Raw genomic sequence first — 25,198 nt, 5'->3', positions numbered from 1 at the left:
CCAGAAACATCCTAGTTGTTAAATTTCTAAGATCCATCGCCACTTCTAGGAGCTCATTGCCTGCAACTGCACCCTCCAGAGGGCCTTGCCTGCCAGAAGAAGTGGCATTAAACCAGGTAATGACCATATTATCACCCACCTTAGGGCAATTTACAAGCATAAAATATGGCAGCATACAAAAGAAGCATAACGGAGTGGCTTAGAATTTTCACGTTACTAAAAGATAAAAGCCATGCTAGACTGCGGAGGTTTATAAAATCACCTGGGAAACCCAGGGCACACCAAGGAAAACGGTGTGGTGGAAAAGGACTGGATTGGTCATGTGGAACTGTTATACCCAAACGCCAAGCAACAGCAGCAGACCCCTCTCTGGTCCCCACTATCACAGATCTGGGGCCCAACACGGGATGACAATTATTGTAGGCACTGTAACAGCCATAATCAAGAAAATGAGGAACGGTGGGGCCCCAGGGCTGAATGGGATTCCCACTTCTGTGTTTAAAACAGTACAAGGCTTTTGGTAGTCTATTTTAATGCCATTCTTTAACCATGCTTTTGCAACTGCAATAATCCCTGCCTCCTGGAGGGGCTCCATCCTTTTCCCCATTCACAAAAAGGGAAACCGCTCAAACCCGGCCAATTACAGGCTTATAGCTCTACTCAATTTGGATGCAAAGGCCTATGCCCGCGTTCTTCTAAAAGAGCTCCCACTTTACCAAACCGGATTTTAGCTCCAAGAGCGAAACAATGGATAACCATCTTAGCACTGGCTCACCTATCAACACACGCATCTAGGAGGAGGCAACCATCTTTGTTCTGCTGCTTCATTGACTACAGTACTGCCTTCGACAGGGTGGACCGGGGCAAGCTATGGGGGAAGCTAGTTGCCTGGGGGGGGATCCCGCTTCCGCTTTCTTTGGGCAATTGCATCATTATACCAGGGAACACGGATCCAGATTAAAACAAGTCTCAATACTGCCACCGCCAGGGTGCCTGCCAACAATGGCCTTAAAACAGGGCTGCGTGCTGGCTCTCCTCCTTTTCAACCTTTATACTGCAGATATGGGAACAGACCTGGAAGGAGCCAGATTAGTAACACCAAGGCTGGAAAGGTTGCATCTCCCCATCCTGCAGTATGCTGACTATACTGCCATTTTGGATCACACCAACGAGACCTCAAAGCACTTCACTGCTACAACCAAGCAAAACAATCTTCAGGTGAACCTGGCCAAAACCAAGGTTGTCATATTTGGGAAATTCTCGCACAAAAAACAACTTCTATGGCAACTGGGAGACCTTCAAATTATGACAACCCCAGCATATACCTATCTTGGAGTGTGGTTTTCTCAAAGTGCCAAACCGTCTGTCCACTTAAAGCACCTTAGAACGAAGGCCATCACTGACATCCACTCACTGAAGCACCTTAATAACAGTTCACAAAGCCCAACTGCAGAGCCCATGTTGAATGTCTTGAAAGCAAAACTCATCCCGGCCCTCAACTACTATCACTTAGAATTCCCTGGCGCGTTAACACATTTTTTTCTAAATTCCCATATCACGGAGTACAAGAAAATCTGGCTCATCCCCCCCCTCCGACATGCAAGAACAACAAGGCTTATCCTGGAGCTGGGCCTCAGGTGCCCTGACCTAGTGGGCCTGGGAGAATCTAATGAAGTTCTAGCTCAGGGTCTTTCAGGCCCCAGAGTACTCACTCAAATATCATTTGAAACCCATCTTCAACTCAGCAGGGTCCCCCTGGCAACCGCTAGCAGCACTCTGAAAATCAGGACAGATACCCTGCATCTCTGAGAAATTCCTTACTCTGCCTTGAAAAAAGTTGTGAACAGGCAAGTGCTATTAACGTCCTTTGATGAACGACCTAGTTTTGTTGCCAAGTCCCAAGCCAGTTGTAATTTTTCTACATCTTTATAAAGTATACAATAAATGTATTTTCTACTATTACATTACTACTGGGGGACCAGTCCTCAAGGGGTAACCCAGTGTGGGATTAGCACGAGGGATACAGTGAGTAACTCCACATAGAAGAATTCAAACCAGGATCTCTGGCTTGAATGCAATGCTGAAATGGGCTGGTTTGTACTGGTGTGATTGAAATTACTTTTTCTTAACAGCCAAGCGCTGTACTGTACACTAAAGTTATTGTGTCTGTTGAATTCAGAGTCCATGCCCCCACACAACCTCCTTGAGTAGCCTGTGACCACTCACTCTCGCTACCATGAGAGTCTAGTGCATAAAGGCCTGTATCTGTCCCAGGTTGCCGAGCCATAATAGGGCAGACCCCAAGCTACTAGTGGAAAACTACCTCAGCCATCACGGATGAGGCTCAGTAGCCTTTATCTGACCAGTGGACCTCCGAACAAGGTTAGACACCTCTTGTAGAGTCTATTCTGCTTCAAAGCACATTTCTCCATAGTCCTTAAAAATATCAGACTTTACTGGTACCAATCCTGTAGGGCAACGTCAGCAACCTAGATAGGGTTTACAGAGTAGCAACCGTGAATAAAGTCAAAAGTCCTGACCCAACAATAATGCACAAATATATTTCTTGGACACAAGCTAGCCTTGATGTTGAAATTGAAAGAGGGAAGGTAAAACTCTACAACAGCGCACAGGTACACATTTCGCAAGGCCCAACGACAATCATGCTTCACGAGACCGGAACTTTTAAGGCAGTGATTGAGCTTCTGTGAGAGAGGTGAGGCCAGTAACATGTTTACATGAAAGGGAAAGAAAAATAGGACCAAGACAATTGCAGAAGCCTGCAAGATTCTGGGGTTGCAAAAAGACCAGAGAATTGCAGAGTTTGAAGTGAGAGGAGAATCCCTGTGGGAGTGAAGACAAGTGTGCTAGAAGTTATACAGAAAGAGACAACATGAAGGCCAAAAAGAGAAAGAAAAAACAGGCAAGAGGAAGGAAGTCTTCAACTAGATATGCTGAGCTAGTGGTGAGAAAGAGGGAGTACAGGAAAATTGAGAAAAGGAAAATGTATGTGGTCACAGGGATGCCAGATGCTGTATACTGGTACGAACAGAGACAAGTCAGAGCAAAAAAATTGACCCCCCTGGGGGCTGTGGTACATATATATTCTCATTGATGAACATATATGAGCGGGGGAGAGGAAAAGCTGGAGAGGAGGGGCCTAGTATGTGGAGTTCAATTGTTATATGAGTGAGTAAGTTGAGAAGGCAGGCCTACACTATTAGTAATCTCAGCTATAGATTCAGAATAGGGATACTTGAGGCTAAATACAGACAAGAAAGCACCGGGCAGTAGTTGAGGGTTTTGCCACAGCTTGGGAGGTTACACAACTGACACTGTTGAAAACTGGGGAAGAGGGTTTGCCGCACAATGTTTGGTATGTTAACTTTACATAGATTGTAGGAGGCTGGCTCTCTATATGGTGTACTAAAACGAAGTGCACTGAGCAGAGAGTCCAGTGAATCCCTCTTTGGTATACAGAGCCAAAAGTAGGTAATACTAGCCCTCTTTTTGAGGTAGTGTGGGCGAGCAGTTAGGCTTATCAGGGGGCAGTGCTAAACCTTTTTTGTACTCACACAGAGGCAATACATGAGACACACACTCAAGAATAAATCAGAGACCAATTTGTGCAAATAACATCGATTTTTATTTAATTTTTTAGACCAACAACTTCCATCTAAGGTAAGTACTTTTTAAGTTATGATTTTTCAAACTTCGCCAAATAAATCACTGCTGTGCGTAATTACACATAATAGAAGTAAGTGGGAGAAAATAGGAAAAAGCATATAAAAATCGCAGTGGGTTCCCGAGGTTCACCTTCAGGATTTAGGTTAGTCGCAGGGCCAGATCCAATGTTCCTGCAGCAGTAGATCAGGAGCGTTCCAGATTCGTCTGGGAGCAGGGTGCTGAGGTAGTTGGTAGCCGGCGCCATGAAGAAGGGGACAAGATGAAAACACTCTGCACAGAGGGACTTAAAGGTAAGAGGTCCTTCTTGCGGGAGCAGCTCGCAAGTGTCTCAGGACAACAGGAGCACAGCTCGTTCGCCGTTACCCAGGCCAGGAAGGCTGGGTGCAGAGCAGATAGGGCAGCCAAGCGTTAAACGTTAAGATGGACTTTGTGGTCAGGGGCAGGCAGGTTGAACGGATGACTTTGGGACAGTTGGGATACTCACGGAGCAGGTCTCAGGGGTCTCGAAGTCCCTCAACAGGTGTCTGCGTCCTGGGTAATTAGAGTCGGGATTGGACTCTTTCTTCTCTGTCTTCGGTGTGAGGGGCCCAGTACCCCAGGCATTGGCACAGCTCTGGTAGTTCCTGGTGTCCTCTCACTTGGTGGGTGGGGGGGAGAGTAGACAGATCTCACACTCTTCTGGCTTGGGTGCTGCGTCAGAATTGCCAGGGGGCAGCAAATCGGTAGACCGGACTTCGCAGTTTGTTGCCTGCAGGCGAGTAGCTCCTCTACTCCAAGGGAGGTTCTCAGCAATTGGTCAAAGGCTGGAGGTGCAATTGCAATACAAGACAGCACACCACGATTGTTGAGTTCTGGAAGCAGCCGGCAAGGTTTGGTGCCAATTATTTTGTTTTTTTTGTTTTTTTGAGTTGTGCCAATATTTTATTCTGAATCACAGACTGGGTATAACCAGAACGTAAGTCACAAAATATTAGAACATCAGAATAAGCAGCAAGTCCAGTCTCCCTTTCCGTCGGAGGCTCTTGTGATGTACCCTAATGCTCAGCAGTAACCAGTCCCTGATCATAGAGTGCAGGTGGCGATCCGAGACCAGAGGATTCTGGGTACCCAGTGCCATTAGGTCAGCTAGGTGTGGCTGGCGCTACTTTTTGCCAGAGCCCTTTATAACGGACTTGGGTACTTTGCCAGCACTTGCAGCCTTCTTCTCAACCGCATTGATAAGTCCGACAACCTGCTTCTGCCCCATGTCGCGGACACCAAAAATTCCAAGATGAGGGTAGTTTGAGTAGCTCTCCACACACATGGGTTTGCCTGGAATTATGTCCGCAATGGATGCATCTCCAGACTTGAGTGCTTTGGGGCTATCTTCAAGCTTCTTGCCAGATCATCTGTCTTTTTTTTTCCTTCAGTTCAGCGAATATGCAGGCAGTGGCAATCCAACACAGGAGCGTATCCCTGACTGATGTTACCAGGGTGATGCAGAATAATGACCTGGGCTGTGAAGCTCCCAGCCTCCATAGGGGGATCGTTTTTGCTGTCACCAGCAACATTCCCTCTCCGGATATCTTTCACAGACACGTTCTTCACATTGAAGCCAACATTGTCACCTGGCCGAGCCTCCACCAGCACCTCATGGTGCCTCTCCACAGACTTTACTTCAGTGGCAAAGGTCACCACCATGCCAGCCTTAAGGATACCAGTTTCCATAGGGCCCACTGGGACTGTGCCAATATCTCCTATCTTGTAGACGTCCTGCAGGGGCAGACGCAGGGGCTTGCGGGTGAGATGGGTAGGCGGGATAATTGAGTCTAGGGCTTCGAGCAGGGTGACCCCACTGGCGGATCCCTCCTTCAGCTCAACCTTCCAGCCCTTAAACCAGGTCATGTTGGTGCTGGGCTCCAGCATGTTGTCCCCGTGCCAGCCAGAGATTGGCACAAATGCCACTGTGGCTGGGTTGTAACAGATTTTCTTGATGTAGGGGCTGACTTCCTTCAGTGGAGTCCATCTTGTTCACACCAATGATCAGTTGCTTCACCCCCAGGGTGTAGGCCAGCAGGGCGTGGTTATGGGTCTGGCCTTTCTTGGAAATACCAGCTTCAAACTCACCCATGCCGCCAGCAACAATTAGCACCGCACAGTCAGCCTGTGAGGAGCCGGTGATCATGTTCTTGATGAAATCCCCGAGCCCAGGGGCATCAATGATGGTGATGTAATACATCTCCCTCTTCCAGAGGGAGATGTCAATGGTGATACCACGTTCCCTCTCCACCTTGAGCTTGTCCAACACCCAGGCGTACTTGAAAGATCCTTTGCCCATCTCAGCTGCTTCCTTCTCAATGATCAACCAATCAATCAAAAACTTTATTTGTATTGGTTAATTAAAACCATTACAATTTGTAAAAACGTATGCAACGAGTTAAGCAATTCATTAAAAAAAACTTTGTATTGTTTATAAAACTATGAATATTTGTGAAGTAGTTGCACTTTCAAGCCGAGTATGGAATTGATTAATCTTATTATAGTGCAAATGCTCGTCTTAAAATCTTTCACTTTTGAAAAATGCAAATATTATCGTGAACTGTAATACTATTTAATTCGATTTCATTAAACTGAAACTTCTTGTGTCCTCTGTTATGTTATGTTAATTTTTCTTATATAGCGCATGGCTGCCCCAACAGCAGGGCGTCCCAGCGCTCTGATCGTGGGTTACATCTGTTTCGTCTCATGTTCTTCATTACTTCCTTGTTCCTAAAGTTGTGAAATGGAACGGTTCCCGTAACAGGCTTCTGTGTCCGCTTCCTGTAGGAGTTTGTTTACTTGGGAGAAAAATTGTTACTCCATGACTGGACAGTATGGTTAAATTGCCCTCTATCCAGCGGATCACCGCCTGTCTACAAGATCAAATTTTTAAAACGTTAAAAATTGTTTTCAGATGAATTTTTCTTTGGTTTTCTTATTGATGCCCCCACACTTGTAGAAGAGGTGGCCAGTGGTGGACTTGCCGGAGTCCACATGGCCGATAACCACAATGCTAATGTGGATCTTTTCCTTTCCCATTGCGGCAGGGTACTGTGCTGGTGTCTTCCGGATCGGGCTGCGCTGCTCTCAGGTTTGGAGGGGCCACATGTGGATGTGCAGAGCAGGTTTGGTGCCAATTTCCTGCAGCAGGTTTTCGGGTCAGCAGCTCTTCTTTGGTCAGTTTAATCTAACCTGCCTATATACTAAATTTACGGGCATTAAAGGGGGTGACAAGTAGTACCCAACAGGCTACCTACGTTTCGGGTGACTACATCCTCTAAGTAACCACTTCCTGAGGGAAGGGGCTCTACCCTAGCCACGATAGGTTGATTTCCTACCATCACAAGATGGAGGGATTGGAAAAGTGAGACACTCCGTGATTTCGTGATTTCCCCCAAAACAAATTGGAGAATGCTCAAACTTTTGCACTCCCCACCATTTGTCTATAAAGTCAGAGCACTACATTTCTGAAATGTTTTAGTGGAGCAGGCCCAGTGTCTTCAGCAGTAGAGCAACTCTTTCTCTCCTCTTCATGTATGGCACGAATACAGAAAACCATTTCACATGTTGGAATCTCTGACTAACACAGGAGGGCACCTTATCCCAGCTAATGCAGCAACAACCCCGGGTGAGTACACTATGATGTACCCTAACCTTATTCCTTATCGGCATCCCTTATTGGCTCACTGATTTCTTGACTGCTGTTTCTCGTTGTGCAGAGCAGTATTTCAAGGATTTTATTTTTTCAAGTTTCATATGAACTCCTGTATGTTATCAGCTGATGAGAACTGCATGTTGAGCAGACGAGCTTAATGACCTTTTCCTTCAGGCTGCATAATAATTGATTGTGGCTGGAGGCCCAATCTCTTTATGGTTATTGCTTTTTTCATATAGTTTGGCTTTAATGCATTTTCGTATTGCTTATATCTTCTCTTGATTAAGAGTTGAAATTCTTTTCTTCCTCCCCCCCCCGCAGTCCTGTACTTAACTGTCCGAACTCTCAGAAGATATTTTTAATTACAGCCATACCATCATGAAGCTATCCAGTGTTAGCTGAGTTGGTAGATCGGCCCCTGCTGTTATTTGAAATCAAAGCCCAATTACAAAGCTGGGTATTTATTTAATTTTTTGCCCGTTACATGGGTGTAAAGCACATGTAGATTCAGATCGGGTGGCAGGGGGGGCGGTAGGTGATCATAGTAGAAATGGGGCACGCGGCGGGCCCTGGGGGGACATTATTTTATGCACAATAGTAAAATAAAGTGGGGCATAATTTCCATATTTGTGCCACTAAATTTGCACATCCATGCCACAATATCCTGGGGGTCTGAAAAGTAGTGTCCACATCACATGCCCCACCTTAGGGGTGGTGTTGGATGAATCTGGCCACACATCCTTGGCACTAAACATCTTCGGGTGCGGTGAAGCAAGCCATCATGGGGCTAAGTATCACAAGTATCCAGCCCATGTACTATCTATGGCTTCCTTGAGCACTTACAGTATCTAAGAATGGACTTCACTATTGTAGGGTCATATCTGCTCAAGCAGATATGTTCACACAAAACTGTATATAGTGCACCCTGCCTTGGGGCTGTAAAGCTTGCAGTACGGGGTTACTTACCCAGTTCGGTCTGGACTGTTCCAATGAGGCACGGGGTCAAGGAGGGGGGGGCGGAGCTTGGAGCTGCGGACGATGGCCGCCTAACTTGTGAGCTCCACAACTGAGCCCGCAGTTATCCTAGAAACCGTGCACCCTGGGTCCCCAAACCTGCCCAGGCGGTTGGTGAATGAGCGGGGACCGTTCGACTGGGGTCTCGGGGGGATCGGTGGTCGCCGACGCGAGAAACAGAGGCTGGAAGCACAGATTGCGAAGACGGCGCTGCGTAGCCTAAAATGGCAGAGCGCTGAGATTGTCGTCACCCGGAGACCTCTGCGGCAACGGCGCACTGCCGCCCTCCAGCAGCACTCGGCGAGTTACGGGCTGAGAGGCCGGGGCAACCATAGCACGAGATCGCACCGCCAGATTTGGATGAACGGAGAGCGGACCCCCCCCCCCCTTGGCTAGCGGCTAATCGGGGAGCTGGAGGCGAGGCTGATGGAAGACCCGCTTTGAAGAAAGCCATGTAAGGAGGTGATACGCCGGACGAACGATCGCTGCTGAGCACTCACCCCCGCTGTGAGCGAGGCGACCTATTTGCTGCGGAGCCTTGCAGCCTGACGCGGATCCCGAGGCGGGCCCCTGTGGGAGGACTGGGCCGTGTGTGCTGTGGGACCGAGAGCTGCTCGATACCCTGGTGCAGCTTGTCGCCTGATGAGAGCTGGAGGCCTGACGGGAGCGGTAGCAGCGGGACGGGCTGCGGTCTCGCGTGAGTCGGAGGAGACGCTTGGACCCTTCGCGACCTGCCTCACTGATAGGCCACTGGTGTCTGCCGGCGGGACATTGCTCAGTTCTCTCCATATGGGAGCTGGCCATTATCGGCCTCTCCTGCCCCCGATTTAGGTGCTTTGCTCTGTGCTGCGCTGCAGTCCCTGCCCCTGGCTGTGGGGCCTACGGAGGGCGCTGCTGGCCTATTCATAGGGACTGCTCCTGAGCCCTAGTGAGAGGACTTTTACTGTGTCAAAGGACCTCGTCCCTTCCCTGGAGAAGTTGCGCCCGAACAATTTGCATACGCCGAGTGCTTGGGGAGGTAGAGGACCGGGTAACGGGCCTTTGGGGACTTGGGCCCACCGTGGAACAATCGACTGGGGCTTGGACCTAGCCCTGCTGCGCAGCCCTGCGGAACAAGAGGGGGTGACAGGACGGCGCCCTCTCGCCTGGGCGGAGCACTATAACATGGAGGCGTCCCACAGCTGTCCGACTCCCCATAACTGTTGTCCCGCTGGACTTGAACGAGCTCTGCGCTCCCTGCCCTACCGGCGCGCTTTCCTGCTGCTTGAAGAGAGAGAGGGCGAAGCCTGAGAGGTAGCTTACACACCCACGGAGACCCGCACGAGAGGGTCGTCAGGAGGGAGCTGGGAGAGTTGACTGCCGCTGGCGCCGCAGCGGAGGTGAGACCGAGGGAGCCTGAGCGGCGCAATTATCCAGGGCTGAGCTAGTACTAGCTGGGAGGGTACGATTCATCAATTTACTCGAGAGATACGCAAGGCAGGTCCCTCCTCTGATAAGGGGCGCTAACCATCCTTGACTTGGAAGCCAGGTGGAAAGTCCGGCCCCACACGGGAGCGCAATATGGGGAAACCGAGAGGCAAGAAAGAAGGGGCCCAACAACAATCCGACACGGAATTGTCAGGGCACGGTGAGCAAGATGAACAGGATAAGCCACGCGACCCACAACTGCAACAGCAGCTGGACAAGATCTTGGCAGCAATAGTGGACACCAAGGCAACGCTGCAGCAGGATATAGCACAAGTTGCGACAGGGCTAGGCCTTTTGCAAGCGGACCACGGGAAACTGGTGGACAGAGTCACGGAGGTTGAAAAGACACTCCAGACTGTGGTTCCGGAGCACACTGCCCTCAAGTCCACCATGGCTGAGGTCCTCGACCGAGTGGGAGCGCTGGAGAAAAGAGCGGAGGAGGCAAAAGGGCGCAACCGCCGGAACAATGTCCGCATAGTGGAGCTGCCCGAAAAAACGGAAGGCTCTGCTATGGTGAAGTTTCTGGAGGACTGGCTCAAGACAGAAGTGGCACCAGAAGGTCTGTGGACCTTCTACACTCTGGAGAGAGCTCATAGGGTGCCTGCTAGACCTCCACAGCAGGGACGCACCCGAGGCCGGTGGTGGCGAGGTTGCTGCACTACCGAGACAGAGACCTCCTGCTCCAGAGAGCGCGCATGTATGGGCCATATCAAGTGAGTCACAGTAAGGTGAACCTATTCCCGGACTATAGATACGAAACCCAAAGAAAACGATCCTCCTTCTTGGCTATTAAAAGAGAACTGCGTGCGGAGGGGCTCCAATACTCGCTGCTTTTCCCAGCTAAACTGCGCATCATTGTTGATGGCTCGACACACTTCTTTGACACACCAGATGAGGTCGGCGCGTGGTTAGAACTCTACAGAGCTGGAAAGGATGGCACAGACCGCAGGGCGCGGAGCCCCACAGCATTCCAGCAGCAAAGAAGACCGAAAGGGCACCGACGTCGCCAGGGCAGTCCGAGAGGCCCACCATTGCAGCAGGCAGAATCAGAATGGAGGGATGCGCTAGAGGCGGTGATGGCATTATCGAGCCCACACAGACCCCACTCCCCAGAGAAAGCAGACTTAGACATAGGCGGTGAAGGTTCGGAAGATGAGCGTTCCAAGGCGGACAGCACGAACCTCCCACCAGTCACGCCGGCCACGGCAGATGGTATGATGGACGGAAACTGAAGTGGCTGTGAGACTGAGCATAGCTCTCCTCCTTGACATTGATGGGCCCACCACAGCAGGTTTGATGGGAGGAGGGAGGAGTGATGGCAGTGGGGGCGGGAAGAGACATGCAGCACTAGAGAGGTTGATGCGCCAAGCAAAATAGCTGGCTTATAGGTCTATAGTTGATGTGGACCTTTGGACATACACCATTGGAACTAATAGACGCTCGGCTGCTTGGGGGGGGGGGGGGGGGGGGAGGGTGAAGAACAGGGGGGCTTGATTTTACAGGGCCCGGTTGATACATGTGAGCTGGACGAATTGGGGTGGCTACCCGTTGGTGTCCGGCACCCCCTCATTGCCCTTAAGGCACGCCCACAGGGACTGCTGTTGGGCTTCACAGTTGTATGAAAGAAGTCTTGGTTTGGATGGGAACTAGGTGGGAATCACAAGGACCTGTTCTTGGGGGGGCGGGGGGACTGGGACAGTTGGGGAGATGTTGGGGAGGATCCGCCACCTATGTGGAAGCGGAGGAATGTTTTCGTTACCACGGAATGCTTTGGGGAAATGGCTGATTCCAATAACCTGAGATGTATGACCTGGAACGTGAGGGGGCTACACACTATGGCGAGGCGACGCAAAGGTCATGCTTATCTAGTTCGCAGGGGGGTACACATAGCCCTACTCCAAGAAACACACTTAACGAAAACCGAGGGGATAGCGCTGCAGCGAAGATGGAGGGGACAGGTGTACAACACCACCTATTCTGCTTTTGCTAGAGGAGCACTGATCTGGATTAGGGCGGGAGTTCCTTTTCAGTTGACTAGGCAGACAATAGACCCGGAGGGTAGATACGTAGCAATTGAGGGGAGGCTCAGGGGCAGGGATGTTGCCCTATGTAGCGTATACGCACCCAACATTGATCAGCTGACCTTCCTGACAAAGTTATCAGGAGCTATGGCGCACTACCTTGCGGGTCCGCTTGTGATGGGAGGGGACTTCAACTCTATAGTGGACGTCTCACTAGATAGATCTCACCCTCCCTTGGCGGACTCCCCAATGCATCGATTGGTTAAAGGCAGACTTGACTGGCAAGTGCGTTGGGGGATTGACAGACGTCTGGCACGCGGAACACCCGAGAGACCGAGACTACTCCTATTTCTCTGGTATGCATGAGCTGCACGTTCGGCTCGATGCGGTGCTGTGCTCGCCAACAGTGATGCCCACGATTGTACGGACTGAATATCTCACCAGAACGATCTCAGATCATAACCCCCTGCTAATCACCATGGACTGGATGGTTGGGATCTCGTGTTTCCCTACTTGGAAGCTACGGCCCGAAACGTTAGACGACCCACTTTAGAGGGCAAAGAGGTAGGGCACCTACCCCAATCAATGCGCGAAGCGCTGGTGATCCCACTGTTGAAGCCAGGAAGGGAGAGTGAGAATACGACCTCATACAGACCGCTGTCAATGTTGACCACAGACTATAAGATACTAAGTAGCATTTTGGCGGCCCGCCTCCTGCAACACATGACTGCGCTGGTCCATGAAAATCAGGCCGGTTTCACCGACGCGTAACACAACCGCAAACATCAGGAGACTGATACGACTTTTAGATGACGACCACCTAGACACGCAAACACCACTGATAATGTCGATAGACATTGAGAAAGCTTTCGATAGCTTGGAGTGGGAGTACTTATATAAAGTCTTGAGGTGATTCGGTTTAGGTGACGAATATCTACAATGGACGAAAGTACTGTATACCTCCGCGGTGGCCAGAGTGAGAATAGGATTGCTGATATCACCCCAGTATCCAGTAGAGCGTGGGACGAGGCAAGGGTGCTCGTTATCTCCACTATTATTCGCCCTGGCGATAGAACCCCTTGCGGCGGAGACCCGCAAAGGGAAACACTATGGAGGCCTAAGCAGCAGGGACGGGCAGCAGTACATATCTCTTTACGCAGACGACTTATTACTGTTCTTTGAAGATGCGGAAGGGGCACTGACTGGAGCGGAGAGGCTACTCTAAAAATTCGGAGAAATGTCGGGCTTGAAGGTGAATTGGTCCAAGACATGTATATTCCCAGTGCGACGGGGGAAGCCAGACCACATATAAGTCGGGAAATGAGCTGGGAGCCCACCTGCTTGAAATACCTAGGGGTGTACGTCTATCACACAGCGACGGACATGCTAGAGGGCAATGTGGGCCGTGGCATAAGGGCTTTGAAAGGCAGTATGGCCTTTTGGGCCACCCTCCCCCTAACGGTAACAGGCCACATCTCCCTCTTGAAGATGATAGCGCTCCGAAGGCTTTTATATTACTTTAGGACGCTTCCAGTGTGCTTTTAAATTATTGAAATCCTTAATAACTTCGTTTCTCTGGGGCTCGGGCAGATTTAGGGTGGCACAGACGACGCTCTTGCGACCTAAAGATGAGGGTGGACTGGCGGTCCCAGACTTTGAGATATACTATTTAGCAGCCCAACTGCAGATCTTTACGCAAGAGATAGCGAGGGTATTACGGGGCCCAGAACACCGAAGAGAGAGGGGAACGCCGCGCCACGTCCTTGCATACATAGCTTTGCAGCAGAGACTGGACCTCAGAGACCTTCTCACTGAAGAGAAGACGTTTAGGCTCTGTTGGAATCGTTCCCAACGCAGGGCAGGGGTGATTCACCCATATGCGCCCGAGATACCGCTCGGAATGATAACGGCGCTACCGCACGGCGGCGATTGGTCGCAGCTACAAGCATGGGAGGAGGCAGGGCTGCAAGTCCTGGGTGATCTGTACGAAGACGGGACGTTGTTACCCTACCAAACTCTACAGGAGAGGTTCGAGTTGCCAAGGGGGGGATTCTTGTTGCATGCTGCTCTCACTAGAGCAATACAGGCGCACTGGAAGGAAGGGTTGCTAGAACCTAAGACAACTATGGCCTGCCAGTACGCCATGATGGCGGCTGGGACATACAAAGAAGTCACATGCCTGTACGCTAGAATGCTCCGTGAAAACTTGCCTCCCCTGACTGCGCTCAAGGGAAAGTGGGAAACTGATTTAGGCAAAGACATCCCTGAGACAGCCTGGGCGCAGATAGTGCAGCGAGCCCGGAAGAGCACAAGGAACGCACGATTCCAGCTGGTGCATTTCTACATTCTCCATAGGGCGTACTTAACACCTGGGAAGATCCGAAAATACTTTGGAGCGGAGGAGGCGGCGTGCCCTAGATGCTCGAGGGTAGGGGTAGAACTAGACCATATTCTTTGGACTTGCCCTGCAGTAGGGCGATTCTGGACGGAAGTTGCTGACATCTTGAATGAGGTGACAGGGAGGCGGCTGCAGTTTGACATGGCTATTAGTATACTACACTGGTTTCCACACACGCCCAAGAACAAGATCACGAGCAAGTTCATAGACATGGGACTCCTGCTGGCAAAGCGGGAAATCAAGAAACATTGGAAAGCAACCATAGGTCCCACTAGTAATAGATGGAAGAGCGAGCGAACTCCTAAAGTGGGCTGCCAGCGAAAGCGCACTACGATTTCAAATGGCGCGCAGGCGTAAGGATGATAAGGCATTAGAGGCAGCGGCGGCTTGGGAGGCACTAGTGCAGACACTTCGAGACCACGAGCCACATAACTCAGAGGAGGGACACGACGCTGATGGGGGAGATGAGCCGGGTCACAACGGGCACATTGCGTACTTTAACACATGGCTATTCCTGGAAAAGCATATTACTAGAGTTTGAATACAGCTGTCTACGTAGGTGGTGGGTCAGGAGGGAGGGGGGGAGGGAAGTTACAGTTTCATAAGGATAAACGTAAGGGCTAAGTTATTATGGGTCCAGCTTCCCTTGGAGTATTGACTGTGGCAGCCAACATATCGTCACTCCATGTAATGTATGACTAATGGGGGGCTATAGCTTGATCCTTTTCGGGGGTATGACGATACGCATCACACAGGGATCCATGTATGTTTGTATGAAAAACCAATAAACTACTTTTTTTTTTTTTTAAATGAGGCACAGGGTCAAGACTGATCTGCATATGGTTGGGTCTGAACTGAGGTGCGAAGTGAGCTACAGAACAATGGATTCAACCCAGATCTGTGCCTGGGGGTGAGTGTCTGAAAAGTTTCAGCACTCCGTCCATCATCTCCTTGTGTTTGCTGACTTATCTACACCTCATGCAGTGTCTGTGGGAATGGCACATAGGGATGTGTACTATGTTTACTCTTCAGTTTTCTCTGAACCAAGACAAGCAGCCTGCAATGGCAGTGTGCATGATCTTGGTGAGGGATCCCTAGAGTGGCACAATTTGTGCTGCAGCCCTAGTGGACCCTCTTCAGTCAATGCCCTAGGAACCATTTATTTGTGACGTACAGGGGCTACTGAAGTTGTGCCAATTGTGGTAAATTTTTTAGGGACACACTGGTACTGGGAACTTCATTAGCAGGGACCCACAGGGCTCGAAAAATCCACTTGCCAACTCGCTACGGCGAGTTAGATTTATTCAGGACGAGCAATTTTTAGGGCTTAATCTTAATCGCCCTTTCTGGTGAGTACGAAGACAAACTGACTATTGACCTCTGTCTCTGACAGCAGAGCTAATGTGACAACATAAAAATAATGAAAGGCATCTTTATTGCTCACAAAGTGAATGAGCAATAAAGATGCCTTGAATCATGTTATCTTGTCACATTTGCTTGGCTTTCAGAGGCAAAGGTCAAGTATATTACAGTTAGATCGAGTAGATTTTTTAAGTTACTAGACCTGCAGTCCTAGTAACATTTGTGTGACTTTGAGCCATGACCCAGTACACCTAAGTAAATGTAGCAGCAGAAGCCAAGCCAAAAAATGGGGGTGGGGAGGGGGGGGGGAACGTCTGGCGGGGGGCACTGCAACAAAAACCCAGCTTCTCACATAGATTAATTTACATAGACCTACATTTACATCACATTTTTTACAATGCGTTGTAAATGTATTACTATCCAATTTTCTGCATAACAATGAACACGGTGAGATGGCCTAGGAGAGTGTCATAGAACCACAAATTATCCATCACCACTTACCTCTCTGTCGGGGAAACAAAATTTTGTGTCAGGCTTCCAAAGGGAGGCCTTCCTTCCATACAAGGATTCGGGATGCATATGGTTGGCGACCAATTTGAGGGGATGCCCAACGCCTTTTGGATCTCAAGAAGGAATATGGTGTTACAGAAACTGAACTATTTCACAACATGCATGGGAAACAATGGTTGCTGTATCAGGGGTCCGTCAAAGAGCTACAAGGGAACTCAAACACTTTGATAAGTGACTGTTGGGCTTGTGGGGGGACTAGGACACAAGCAACCTAATTACAATATAAAGCATTTGTGACACTGAATACAGTAAACCAGCATCAATTTCAGTGTGTATGGTAGAAGGAAAGGGGAATACAGTTAGAAGTAAAATAGTGAGGGAACATGCTTAGTGGGCAAATAATTATTCACCAACGCACAGGGGCTAGAGACACTGTAAGAGTTTGTTCAGATGGTATTTTATTCCCAACACAATAGTTTTCAAGGCTTGGATGAATACCTGCTGGGGGGAATGTGCGTAAGCAGATACTCTGTCACATAAGAGGCATTCAGTAGGGTTGAGAGATTTTGGAAAGGGATCCTAGAACTACTATGTGATGTAATAGAGTACACTGGCAAGCTGACCACAAGTGGTGGTTTGATTGGGGTGTCTGTCAGAAAGAGTTTATCCTCTACACTTAAGGGGGTGGCAAGCCCATAACACATATGCTTTTAGAAGTTAAACAGAAGACCCTTGCAAGTTTGGGAATATAGAGGATGTCGACCATCAAAATTAGGTTTAGGCAAATGTGGCATCTGCAATATATAGACAATCTTGCTTCGAAGTTTCAAGAGAAGGACAGGGAATTCAAGAAACAAAACTATTGGTGATGTCCCTAGCATAAGACTTCAAAGAATGTCCAAAGAGGTTGCAGATATTGCAGTTAATAGAGGAGAGGATGTAACAAGTGTGGCGTTGAGAATTCCATCAAATGGGGCTGGGTGGTCAACTGTGCTAGAGATACTGCAGAGGAGTTATGTACTTTTAAGAATTAAGAGACCAACAGGGGTAGTTGGTGGTATGCTGGAGAAGGGAGGCTTATTATACTAAACAGTGATTTCATGTTACAGAGTGGTAATGCTCACGTATAAGGCTGTAGGATGCCATATCTCACATATACCAATATTACATTAACTGTTCATGTGTCCGAATATAAAATTATCAGTGTAGACTAACAAGGGCTTTCTTGAGCAGGCATAGTTCCCAACAACAAACAAACTTATTTGCTGGCTACTTGCAAGAATAAAAAATGCTTGACATTAGCACAAGCAGAACACAACGGAGTCAAAAAAGAAACATTTTCATTTAATCATGCATAAATTATGCTTCATGTAAATAAAGTCGGCTGCAGAAGCATTGCTTTCACTGAATGGGTTTAAATAAAGTATGGCCAAAATATGTCTGGACAAAAAGTTGGTCAGGGAAAGGGTTGGATCTACAAAATTACCTCATTAACATATTGAAAATGGAAGAGGTGATACAGCAGTAAAAAAATATATATATATATATATCAGGACATGTACATTTTCCAACAAATTAAAGCGCCCTCCTCTGATGGCAGTTGTGTTGCATAGAGCGGTCTAAAATATTACACAGAACACGGTTCTCAGCGGGTATGCCTCTGAGGTTATTGAAGCTGTTCTACAACATGCAAAACAATATCTCCTATATTAATTGGTATCAGGGTAGCTATAACTATATTGGCTGCTTAGTTCAAATAACAGATTCATATTTTTCACATGAGCTCATGAACACTGTATAGGACTGGGACAGTTCCTGCACTATGCTAGATCGGCAAACACTGCCTGAATGATTTTGACCACACTCCCTGACAAACCACAAGAACATGTAACCATACAGCAGCTGCTGGAATTGTCAAGTTGCAAATAATATAAAATATAATAATATAACACATTTGGCCTTAAGTGACTTTTAAGGGAGGTAAAACTGATCGGTCTAGGGACTGCTGGGTGAGCTGACTACCCAGAGGAATGAACTACAGCGGAATGTAAGAAAGTATGTCAACAGGTTAAGCAGGTTTTTCCCAAATACAGGATTTAAGCTCATGCAGTTTCATATTCTACAAAGAACATACGTGACACCAAAAAACTACCAAGGGGCGTGGCCAAGATGGCGGACAGGTGAGAGACGTTTTCCAGTTTCTCCGTTCTGCTGTTTCAATAGCCTCACACAGCGCCCTTCCTGCCGCCTTTGCTTTGTCCCCTCTGCTCCTCCCAGGACAACGAAAAGCAGGGGCTGGGCTGGATACAGCGGCAGGCTCCTCCTGCAACTTGACACAAAGCTGAAGGGGGGGGAGGGGGGGGGGGGGATGACAAGGGAGTGACCGATGGCGCTCAGCGGCAAAATGGCAGCCGCCCGACTGGGCTAAGCAGCGGCAGTCTGTCAACGAACCCTCTGAGCCTTGCAACTGGGTGATGTAGGAGAGGATTCTAAAACAGTGCTCCAGGTTGAGTTCTGCATCTGCCCCCCACCGCAATAGAGAGGTGAACAGGCAGCATCCTTCGATGCGCCCCAGCGCCGCTGGGTGAGACGTGGTCAGCCCAGAGTTAGGGGCTGCCACGGGACTGGACGACCATAGAAGCATGCACGCTGTATCACAGCCGAGAGGGAGAGGGTGATTGTTGGGAGCTCTCCCCCATCTGAGCTGGAGAGGGTGACTGCTCGGAGCTCTCCCCCCCCCACTACTGCAGCGGAAGGGCCTGAGGGACTGAAGGAAGAGGCGGCAATGGTTTAGTAGGGGCTTGCCACCATTAATCACTTCTGAAAACAACATAGTGGCAGCTGGGAGTTGCTGACGCCCGGTCTCTTTCTTCTGCATTTCCCTGGTACTCGCACATCAAAGAAGCTCACACTACCACTACTTCGCCTCTGCGGACCCAACTCTACCACAAAGCTGCCCCCTCATCCCGGCCGAGGGTCATTGCAAAGGCCTGTGCAACAGCCCACCCCCCAGGGGACCATCCTTTGGACAGCTGCGGTGGCCCACACAGGGACTGATGATTAACTGCCCGGGCTCTCCCTCGTACCTTCTGGCGGTGGGGATGTTACCTTACACAATACTGGTGTGGGCCTCACCCCTCCCTCTAGGTTCCACATCGGGTGGCAGAGTAACACTGTACTGAGAGGTTGGCTTGTGACCCCTTCTCTGCCCACCCTGCTGCGACCTGCCTGGTCCCTTTCAAGTCTGCCGTTGCTGTTCCTCTTTGCTCCGGTTTAGTACTCATACCTTCAAGATACACATTGGGGCGCTGCTGATCAAATCCTCCTCAATTGCTTTCCCTTGGTTTGGTGGATCACCGCAATGCCTCGACTAGGACTCCCTCAGAGACATGCTCACAAGCCAACTAGGAATGAAGTGGGTGACAAGAGGCCTACACCCACTAAGAGCTACCATGCTGAGTCGGGTGATCCGGATGGCCGGGTGACGAAGTTGTTCTTAAAAGCTCTCTTCGTGTCACTCCGGGACAACATACATGCAGGAAATACAGATCTCTCGCTGATCTGCGTGAAGTTTGAAGAAATCAGGAGGCGATTGGAGACAGTGTGTCGGCCGTGGAAGAGTTTGATTCGGGACGAGATGAGGAGGTTGAATGACTCCAACAAGAAGTTCTGCTTCTGAACCGACATCTTGACCTCCAAGTCCATGCCCATGCCAAGAACCGAAAAAATTGCTCTCGACTAAATAATGTCCGCATTAAAGGGGTTCCCACCCACGCTGAGGGCACAGACCTGAGAGAATATGTTGAGGCTTTTTTCCTGCACATCATAGGTACCACGGATGAAGCTGCAATAAAAATGGGCCGAGTCCATCGCATTGATCCACATAAATGGGATAAGGCCCCTCCTTTGGATAACCTGGTCAGGGTACACAACTTAAAGAGACCATTGTACGCAAGGCACGAGAAACCCCCCCGCACCAATTCAGAGGGCACACGCAGGTGTTATACCAAGATTTGGCAGGTATGACTCTCCAGAAATGCCAAAACTTTCACCCTGACACTGCCCATCTTAGAGATGCCAGTATATCACATGCATTGGGCCACCTCTTTAGGATCATTTTTCGACGCAACTACAAGCTGCATCAGCTCAGATCTTTGAACATACCCCTTGTCGCGTTATCATGCGGACCCTGTTGTACGTTTAAGTTCCGTGGTATTTACCTTTCACCATGGATACACTTTAGACTGACTTCCTGTGTTACTGGCTTGGCGTCTGGCTCCATTTGTTCCAGTACTTACCTGTTTTTCTAGCTGAGATTTCGCCCGATACGTCCACATTGTTGTTTTATATACCTTATCTTGATCATTTTTAACTATATCGGTCATTTTCAACCAGTGGACCATCTAGCCTATGTTTGACGCCAGTTGATTTCTCCTTATACTGTGCTAACACTGATATATTAAGGCGTTTCGAGTCCTACGCCTTATTGAGGTCTCATTGGACCAGGACGCATCTTATTTTTCATTTTATCATCCTACTACATCCGAACCTGTTTTTTCAGCCTTGAGGAAGTTGTAGTACTTACATGTACTAACGAAACACGTGTCGGCTGTTTCCATTGTGATGATAATTCTTTGAATAAACGGAACAACGGATTCCAAAAAAGAACACTGACTTGACTCTGCTGTTTCGTGAAAAGAAATTTGAAGGATACATATGTGTTGAACAACATTTGTTTGATATGAGATATTGTGATTAGCATGTCACCGCTCTGTTACTGAATATAGGATAGTGCACAATTGACCCAATCCTGTTGTATTTTCGTTTGCTAAATCTTTTGATTTACATATAGTCACCCTTGGTAGTGAGTGACTTGGGTCCCTGTAGCACTCCGTTCGGATTATTTACATACCGCTATATTGTTGTCTGGTGACCAGTTTCTATTTACTGTTTTTTGTGAATGTGCGGTTATTCCCCTTTGGGGAACACCACTACAGATTTCTTCTCTCATTATCACATGCATTGGGCCACCCCTTTAGGACCATTTTTCGACGCAACTGCAAGCTGCATCAGCTCGGATCTTTGAACATATCCCTGATAGCATTATTAAAGTGGGGCTACAGTTTAGGGGAGGAACTTCCATTCCTGGTGAGACACTGCTCGAGTCTGGAAATGGATAATTTCCAGAATGCTTTGGTGACCGCCCTTCTCCAAGGAACTTAAATGTATGGGAGCTGAAACGGTTTCAAGATATTGGGTCCACCATTTCCATTGCTCAATGGCAGGAGGGAGGCTGCAAATTGCTGGGGAGGATCTGTATCCAGTAGAGCAAGTTGTCTACTACCAGGAAGTCTTTGGGGGATCTGTATCCAGTAGAGCGATGTTTCTACTACCCGGAAGTCATTGCCCTGCGCTGGTGCCAATATTTATAATGTGCCAAAATTGCACGAACGGGTAGGGAGATTTGAAGGGGGTTCCCCAAGATACCCCCACAGTCAGGAATCCTACAAGCACTTCGGCACATGGGAGAGTGAGGACACATGAAATCCTGGATGTATGAAGCCCTCAAAACAGACAGGCCAAGACGTCAATTAGCTGCCAGAATTACTTGGGGGGGGGGGGGTAGGGGGGACTGGGTGGCCACAGACAACGAATGGTAAATTACATGTTCGCTGGTCAGGGGGTCTTCTGGGATGTCAGAGTTAAGTTACTGCACTTTAATTATGTTCATTATACATACCTCACGCTACTTAAGCTAAGCAAAACATATTGGGACCGCTCTGCTGTATGCCCTCGATGTGGCATGGGGAGCTACCTTCTTACATATGGCATGGCTCTGTGACTCAGTGCTGGCGTATTGGAGGGACGGCAGTGAATTATTTTTAACAGCAACAGGTTTCTGCTAGACCCCTACTCCAAGCTGTATCTGTCAGCATTGTAGCGCTCAAAAAAAGAAAGATACACTATAAATTCCTCCAGCTGCCACTTTTACTGGCGAAGTGACAAATTACCACAGGATGCCTGGGTACCCGGGGCAGTGTTGCAGCAATGGGTGGGGATGCTATTGAGTGGACAATGGTAGAGGAGACTCCTATTAGGCTCCCCCGTAGAGAAATGTTCACAGAAGCCCTAGAGGTGTGGGAGGTGGTACTGATGACCATTGACGGGGTAGGGAAGAAGGAGGAAGTTCAGAGGCCTCAGTCGGATGCAGCCGATGATGCTAATGAAGTAACCTAGTACGTTCCCGAAATGGAATAGAAGGGGCACCAGGATGTATATCCACTAATGAAGCAAATGATGTATTCTGAAATCATAGGCACTCAAAGGGGATGGGGGGACACCATAAAAACACAAAGGACATAAAGGCATATAAAGTCGGGAAGGGGCAGAACCACTAACATATTGGTGGAACTGCAGGAGAAAGGTCACAGTATTTATCTTGTTGTTTGTTGACTTTATGTCACAACATAAGATGTTTATTTTTTTTTAAATAATTCCCTTTTCTTCTCCAATACCTTCTCAAAACTCACCTTATACGAACCAACAGATAGGTAGGAATACAAGTAAACAACTGAGTTTCAAATAGAATGCTAGGTAAATGAAAACCGTACCTAATCTAAAAACATACTTGCACTAACCAAAACGTTTTGAAACTGAGCCAATAAAATAGTTTTAAAAAATTATCATACATCTCTAATACATACAACAGAGAACATAAGTCAGTTCATTTAAAACTGGAATATTGGGGGATGAGAAAGTGCAGCTAAAGCAATGGAAAGTGAAAGGGAAAAATTAAAGAAGGAATTAGAAAGAAGGAACTAGAAATAAGGGAGGAAGAGAGAAATTGGACATTAATAGTGAAAAGAGGGAGTCCATGATGGTAATTACAAAAACACAGAACAAACGTATAGAAAGTAGAAGTAAAACGAGGACCAGCTCTAAAAGAAGACAAGGAAAATAAAAATTAATGTATGGGAAACAAAAAGGGCATATAAAAATAAGTCCAATGGCAAAACAAGTGGAAATACGTACAAAAAAGATGGATAAGCACAATTAGAACAGCATGACCTACAGAAAAAAATGATACAAAGCGCAATAAAATAAGGGGGAGGGGTCGGATAATAAATGGGTAATTAAAATATATTGGAAATGTTCAAGCAAAACAGAAAAAGAAAAGAATATGGATCAATGAAACAACACTATCTATAAGGAGCAATTATTGGACAATACACGGGGAAATGTTACGTAATATAGCATAACCTAGAAAGTACAAACGCTATAGAGGCGCTACAACCAAAAGTAAAATGCCCAGAAAATATAAGCAAGACAAAAAGGTCAACAACATGTAAAAGAGAGCGATAGAACACGCACGGATAAAGAGAAAACCAAAAGTGAAAACAGAAAAGCAAAATGAAAACACGAGACATACTTTTCAGCATTGCTAAACCTGGAAGAGAAAAACATAAGTGAAACCGAAGAGCGATGAATGAAACGAAAGAAAATCAAATAAAAGCGAAGAATATTGTAAACAACGAGTATAGATGAGATGCTAGAAAAGGTAAATGTGAAATAAAGCCTGAAAACGGTATATGGAAAGGTAAAACAGTAGAACAATCGTATCCAATAGGGCGAGCGGTGTTTTTGCGAGGAAAATAATAAATGAAAGCGGTTAAAAAATAATTAAAAGGAAAACCAGCCTGTGCATGTAGCAGAGAGTAGTGGAGAGGGGTATGAGATCGAGCAAATGCTACCGGTATCTCGGTGGGGTCCTCTGTGACTGGAAAATGCCGTTGCAGGATCCTGTGCTCCTTCGGACGACCCTAGCCCGCGCGACTAGTCTCTTTATTTCTACGACCCGGCCCACAAACACGCGCTGCAAACTTCCACGCGCCACGAACATCGGGACAGCCAAATCAGGTGCGAAAGCACGCGGACGCAGTCCCTGGAGCTGCGCATGTGCTGAAATGCTGTTTTAAAGATAGCCATTGCGAGGTCAGGCGCAAAACTAATGTCTCATATCTGTGTTCTCACCGCTTCGCAGTTTATCCCAATTTGAAAAGCCTAGCCTGACCCTAAAATGGCAATACACTTTTACCACCAATGAATATGTTTTATCGGTGTTTTACATTACCCTATTAGAAGAGATTATGAATGGGAGCAGAAGGTAAGTTTGCAACCTGACCGGATTTATACCGGCATAACCGATATTTTAATGTCCCAGCACAGGTACTAAAATAAGTAAAGCCTAAAGCCGTATTTTTTCTCTTATTAGTAATACCTTAAACAGTTTCATATGGGTCATTCCCAAATTTTAAGCCCCAAAATAAGCTATTTTAGGTGTCTTCCGGGTAAAATCTTCTCCTCTTCAAGGTAGATCGATTGGGAAAATCGATTCCCCGATTTTTTTTCAAAATCTCCCTCTTCTAGGTTCAAAATGTTGGGATTAGGGTTGTCACTTTTCCAAGAGAAAAATACCAGACATTTGGTATTGCTTTAAGAGTCCGCAAAGGCCTCCAGGTGATAGTAATTAAGCCTAGTAACAAAATTGTATGTATTCATTTGTAACATGACTTTTCTGTCTCTGTTTAATTTTTAGTCATGGATGATTCCCCCAGCTGTAGATCACATTTAAATGTGCTTCCTATTTATATTTTCTGTTTGAAGTAAGTACAGATAAAGGCAACAAATATCGGCTTTAGGTGAGTGCGCTTATTTTTGTATCAACAGGGACAGCAAAATACCAGTGTTTCAGGTAGAAAACCAGTCAGGTGGCAAACCTAGTTGGCATCATTAGGGTTGCCACCTGGCTGGTTTTCTACTGGTACCACTGGTATTTTAATGTCTGGCTAGTACAAAAATAAGAAAAATCACCTCAAACCGGTATTTTTCACACTTATCTGTACATACCTCAAACAGTAAATATTAATTGAAAACACCTTTAAATGTTTTCTAGAGCTCTATTAACGATCCACAACTAATAAAGTAAACAAAGACAGATAAGTATTGTTACAAATGAATACATACAATTTTGTTTAAAGTAGTATTTAGTATCATGTCCAGGCCTTT

The 25,198-nt window shown here is 47.6% G+C and overlaps 1 protein-coding gene and 1 pseudogene across 3 annotated transcripts in view; both read right to left on the bottom strand.

Annotated features, from left to right (window-relative positions):
* Positions 1-24,030, bottom strand: part of ZNF541 (zinc finger protein 541) — a 1,089,530-nt gene extending 1,065,500 nt beyond the window's left edge. For 2 of the 3 annotated variants that reach the window (XM_078661102.1, XM_078661104.1), the window contains exon 1: positions 23,830-24,030. The gene's annotated coding sequence lies outside the window, so the exon portion shown is untranslated. The remainder of the gene's footprint in view (positions 1-23,829) is intronic. The other variant, XM_078661103.1, reaches the window with a different exon arrangement.
* Positions 4,739-6,744, bottom strand: LOC144783058 (elongation factor 1-alpha, oocyte form-like; annotated as a pseudogene).
* Positions 24,031-25,198: the final 1,168 nt, after the last annotated feature.

This window comes from Lissotriton helveticus, chromosome 9 (genome assembly GCF_964261635.1).
Source record: "Lissotriton helveticus chromosome 9, aLisHel1.1, whole genome shotgun sequence".
Taxonomy (NCBI): domain Eukaryota; kingdom Metazoa; phylum Chordata; class Amphibia; order Caudata; family Salamandridae; genus Lissotriton; species Lissotriton helveticus.
The sequence above is the reverse complement of the archived record's forward strand: the minus strand, read 5'-3'. Positions and strand labels throughout refer to the sequence as shown.